Source organism: Bubalus bubalis, chromosome 9 (genome assembly GCF_019923935.1).
Source record: "Bubalus bubalis isolate 160015118507 breed Murrah chromosome 9, NDDB_SH_1, whole genome shotgun sequence".
Classification (NCBI taxonomy): Eukaryota; Metazoa; Chordata; class Mammalia; order Artiodactyla; family Bovidae; genus Bubalus; species Bubalus bubalis.
In genome coordinates, this window is record NC_059165.1 from 12,098,773 (window position 1) to 12,104,756 (window position 5,984).

The window sequence follows — 5,984 nt, forward strand, 5'->3', positions numbered from 1 at the left end:
CAAGATCATTACAGCAGAGAAAGTTGAGGCTCAAGTAACTTCTCTAGTATCAGTGATTGCTGCATAACAAACTCCCTCAAAACTCAGTGACTTAAAATAAAACACAGATAATTATTCATCAGTTCAGTTCAGTCGCTCAGTCGTGTCTGACTCTTTGTGACTCCATGGACTGCAGCACGCCAGGCTGCCCTATCCATCACCAACTGCCGGAGTCTACCCAAACCCATGTCCATTGAGTCAGCAATACCATCCAACCATCTCATCCTCCATTGTCCCCTTCTCCTCCTGCCTTCAATCTTTCCCAGCATCAGGATCTTTTCAGTGAGTCAGCTCTTCACATCAGGTGGCCAAAGTATTGGAGTTTCAGCTTCAACATCAGTCCCTCCAATTAACACACAGGACTGATTTCCTGTAGAATGGACTGGTTGGATCTTTTTGCAGTCCAAGGGACTCTCAAGAGTCTTTCTTTGGTGCTCAGCTTTCTTTATAGTCCAACTCTCACATACATACATAACCACTGGAAAAACCATAGTCTTGACTAGATGGACCTTTGTTAACAAAGTAACATCTCTGCTTTTGACTATGCTATCTAGGTTGGTCATAACTTTCCTTCCAAGGAGTAAGCATCTTTTAATTTCATGGCTGCAGTCACCATCTGTAGTGATTTTGGAGCCCAAAAAATAAAGCCTGCCACTGTTTCCAATGTTTCCCCATCTATTTGCCAGGAAGTGATGGGACCAGATGCCATGATCTTCATTTTCTGTATGTTGAGCTTTAAGCCAACTTTTTCACTCTCCTCTTTCACTTTCATCAAGAGGCTCTTTAGTTCTTCCTCACTTTCTGCCACAAGTGTGGTGTCATCTGCATATCTGAGGTTATTGATATTTCTCCCAGCAATTATTATTCATACATTGTAATCATCTGAGTAGTTCTTGTAGGACTAGCTTGGTTGGGGTTGCACAGTGTAGTCTATAACCTTACTTATATGTCTGGAGCTAACAGGATGACTTGGCCAACAGTCTCTCTATTCAGCAAAGTAGCCTGGGCTTATTATTCACACAGTCCCAGGAGCAGCAAAAGAAAAATCCCTGTGTAAGTGCTTCTCAAGACTCTGCTGGTCTTTTATTTGGCAATTTCCCATTGGCTAAAGCAAGTCATAGTGCCAAATCTATAATCAAGGTAAAAAGAGACTACCCAGTGGTATTATACAAGGAAGGGAATTATTCCAGGAGCTTTATAGATTTTTTTTTTCTTTTTGACAAATAATCAATGAGAGTATGTAAGTTAGGGATTTGATCAAGACTCCTATACCCCTTAAAGCTACTTTTCTCCACTCAATTCACAGTATAGTCTCCCAAAGAAAGCTTATTAGAAATAAATGTGAAAAAGAATATATATAGATATATATGTATGTATAACTGGCTCACTTTGCTGTACAGCTTAAATTGACAGCATGTAGATCAGCCTCACTTCAATAAAATATATTTTTAAAAATAAAGAGCTTATTGAATTTTCACTTTTGGATAATCTCACATACTGTATAATTGAATGGAGAGGATTTAGATTCTATAGCTATTTCTCTTATGTATGCCTTATGGCCCCACAAATCCACTCATCTTCCACAAGAAAATATAACTTGTAATGGTATCCATCACACATGATTATATCTTAGTCTTTCTTTTTAATAAGAAAGAATGCTAGAGAAGAAATGGTATTGGCAGGAGATTCCTTGGTTGATTACTACAGTTTGGGTTCTTCTGGTAAGAAGACTATACCCTCTGGCATTACAGATATTTTTATGATTTGGTGAAGCAACTATACAAGGCACTTCTTTGAATCTCAATTTCCCAAACAGAAGAATCATAAAACTGGGCTGAGCCACAATTTACCTTTACATTTATGGGAAACACATGACTAAAACATCCCAGGTTTGATAAGAGATATGGATAGGAATTTTAACAAGCAAAGCATATAACTGGGTCACAAAGCAAAATTGTCATTTTTCACTAGATGCGAAAAAAAAAAAATATTTACAAGACTAGCTTTCTCTCAAAATTCCATGCACAATTCTGACATTGAGTAATAAATATAATGAGCATTTATTGGACATTTACTGCTTGCCAGGGACTGAGATAAAGATACCATATGTACAATTTCTTTCAATTCTATATTAGGAAGTAAGCCATTTTATAGATGAGGAAATTGAGGCAAGAAAGTTTAAGGTACCTATAACTGCCTATCTTCTACCACACTGAACCCCTACTGATAACAAAGTTTTCATTCTTTCTCTGTAAATTATCTTTTTCTAACCTAATCTCTAGCTCAGTGAAGTAGAAGAAAGGACAATGTGCTGAATCCTGTATGCTAGCCCAGGTGCTCCAACTCTGTGAAGTAGATGACATTTTATATATAAAATAAAATTGGAAAAAATCTTTCTTGCTTCATTTACCATGATTCCATATAGACCTAATTCATGCTTAATTTTTTAGTTCAAAAAAGGGGGAAAAAGCTGGTCACTTACTTTAACTTATACCTTAATGCCTTACCTATCAAAAGGCTGAAAATGTCTTTTTCAAAATCTCTACTCCCACCCACCAATCCCTTTTCAGAGGAAGGCAAAAGGGATAGCAGTATCTTTGATTCTCAATTTTTGGAAAGGACAATTTTTCATAGAGTTTGCATAATAAAGGCAATTTTTTGTAAACATTATTTCATACGTGCCCTTTATAGCCACGCCTGCTCACAAGTAATACTACTTTTGCTCCAGATCTCAACATGCAAAATAAGCACAACATTTTATTTGTTAGGTTGACCATTTTTAATACATTTTTAATGAGATTTTTATCGAGCTTTTGTATCTAAGTCTTTGCCAGTGCGATTCTATTCTGCAGAACACCAGATGGCTAAAACACAGAAATGACACCTGCAGAAGGAATTAAATAAAGAAGGAATATTCACTAGGCTTTGCCTTCTCATGGCTGCCAGCTGTATGCATAGTTACATACAAAACAAGTATAATCTACCTTGCTGGTTTCCTTAAGGAGACCACGGGAAGTTGTTAGCACCATGCCCAGAGACTCAAATATGAAATCAGAAAGAATGTAAGTGGAAAACTGTATTTGGTCTTCACTGGCAGCATTGGCAGTGCTGGGGAATTAGACTAGGACTCTGCCATCTGCGGGCTTGTTTGAAGTACAAGTTCCACCATTGACCTGTAATGATTTAACATCCCTCTTGGGAGTACAGAGATTGCAGACACATATGGGGTGAGTTTGTACAGAAAAATAAAGGAACAAAGAAAATATGGAGCTTGCTACTTGAGCACTTTTAAGGTCAAGTGCTGTGACTCTAGATGGCCTGATTAAATGAACAGATTCCAAAGGATAATAAATGTTTCCTTGCCTCACGGGTCTACGTTGTAGATCATCAGGTTTCTTGCAGGTCTCTCACTGATATGGTTGTTTGTGGTTATTACATATACTTCCCATTAAAATCCACTGTCATATTTCTTGAAGAGCTGTACATATTGGTTTGCTATCATTTGTCATCATGGAAACTTCCTAATAAAACCAACTATCATCCAAATTGCCTTGCCTAACTTCACTCACAGGACCTAGGATGGAGCCATAGGCTCATTTTTATACCAGATCTTAAGGAGAATACTTCAAGTAAACTACTTAAAACTTAACTGAAGTGCAATTAAATACATTTGTTTGTAGAAACCTCTTAAAAAAAAAAAAAAAAGGCTATGGTAACAGCTGTAAAACTCCCTAAATATACTAAACACCATGGAGCTGTACACTTTGAGTATGCTAACTCTAAGGTAAGAAAATTCTACATAAACGAAGCTGTGAGGAAAATTAGTCCATCGAAGTTTGACTAATGCAGCATTGGTTCTTCTTTTAGAGATTTCTAACCTCCGTCTTTCTCTTGCAGGTTGTTTTCTATCCCCCAAGGACCCCCAGCAACGCACTTCAGTAGCCCAGACTCCAAGCAAGTTCTTTCACAGGCATGTATCCCTTACAAACACATTTCAGTAAAGGCTTTTCTTAAGAACCCAGCTGAATTTCTGCTTGTTTCACAAACACATCTGCACATCATTTTTCTCATATCCTGCCCACATATTTCATATATATGAGAAGGATCTTCTGTAGGCACAATAAATATAATTTCAGGCTACATTGCTATTGAGCAATAGAAGAAGTGAGGACCGTCATTTTACAGGAAAGGCCTTGCCTTCAAGTATTAACCCAGACATATGACCAGTTTATGTTTCGCCTCCTTTCTTTTTCCACAGTTCCTTTGCTAGCACTTTACATGTGTACTTTCTCTCAGCTGGACTCATTCAGTTCTTATCTCTAAACAAAAGCAGGAAGAAATCAAAGACTGGCTGACGTTCAAGCACATCACTGAGTTTCCCCTCTGTTTTCATAAGTGGATTCCTGATAGGCAAGTTTCTCTATTGCAAGTTTTACCATGAAACAGTAAAGCCTAACACAGATGCCTAGGCCATCATTCCTCTGGACTAAACATTACATAACAAATTTTGAAATTTCTTAAGGCTTCATTTATCTTATTAGTCCTTAGAGGTTCTTCATCCGTTAAGACTTTTGGCTGGTGAAGCTCACAACCAATTCTCCTTCAGAGGCACTCAAAGCTCATGTTATAAGTAGAAAGAAATGGTCTCTCTTGGGTAGGAGTTGATGCTCTTTAGGTTTGTTTCCTTAAGTATAAAGACTTTTACAAGTACTGTACTTAAAAACAATCAAACAAACCAAAAATAAAGCTAATTTATGCCTATTGTAGAAATATGAGAAAATGCAAATTAAGCAAAAAATAAAAAAATTAAAACTGCTGTAACTCTTATGATACATAAAAAAATAGCTATTATCTTTTCAAGTGTTGTGTGAATGTGTGTGTGTGTGTATTATATTGCAGCGGTCCCCAATCTTTTTGGCACCAGGGACTTGTTTCAACACAATATTTCCATGGACCGTGGAGGTGAGGGTGCAGGCGATATTGTGAGTCATGGGAGCAATAGGAGCAGCAGATGAAGCTTCACTCTCTTGCCCATCACTCAACCCCTGCTGTGCAGCCTGGTTCCTAACAGGCTGGTACTGGCCAAAGGCCAGGGGTTGGGGACCCCCTGATACAAAGCTTTTCTCAATGTTTATACTTCATATTACACCTTACTTTCATTCAGCAAATACGTTTTTAATAACAATTGTGCTTTAGGTTCCATGCTGGGCACTTTGAATAAATAAGAATGATATGGCTTGGCCTTGAGAGCCTTTTCTAGTGGAAGGCAAAGCAAAACAACATCAAAGCAAACCAACAAAATAAAATAAAAACCCAAACTGCACAATGCATTACAGAAAATATCATAAAGAAAATATCAAAGGGCTGAGATACAGAATTACATCTGGGGCACTACGTTTTGTAGTTTAGCAGTCCTGAAAGAGCAGCATTTAAGCCAAGATTCAAGGATGGGAAGAAATGTCTCTTTGAAAGACTGATACGTGGAGCATCCTCAGGCAGAAGGGCTAACAAGCTCCAGGTCCCTGTGATGGACAGTGTGATGTGTCAACTTAGTGAGGCTATTCAATCAAACACTAATGGGGGTGACGATTTGAAGGTTTTCTGACTAAGATTTATCATCAGTTGACTTTAAGCAAATGGCAGTCTTGGGGGATCTGATTCAATCATCTGAAAGGCCTTCAGAGCAGAACTGAAGTCTTCTGGAAAAGAACAAATTCTACCTCTGGATTACAGCTTCAGCTTCCCTGCTCCTCATGACTGCCTGCTTCACAGATTTCAGACTTGCCTAGATAGCCCCCAAATCACATAAGCCAATTCCGTACAATAAATCTCCTAATGTACATTTTCTCTTGCTTGTTTTTCTGGTTACATGAAGACTGATAAGAATCCCTAAGAGAGAAAAATAACAATAACAAACAGCAAGTTACCTCCTAAACATATATGTG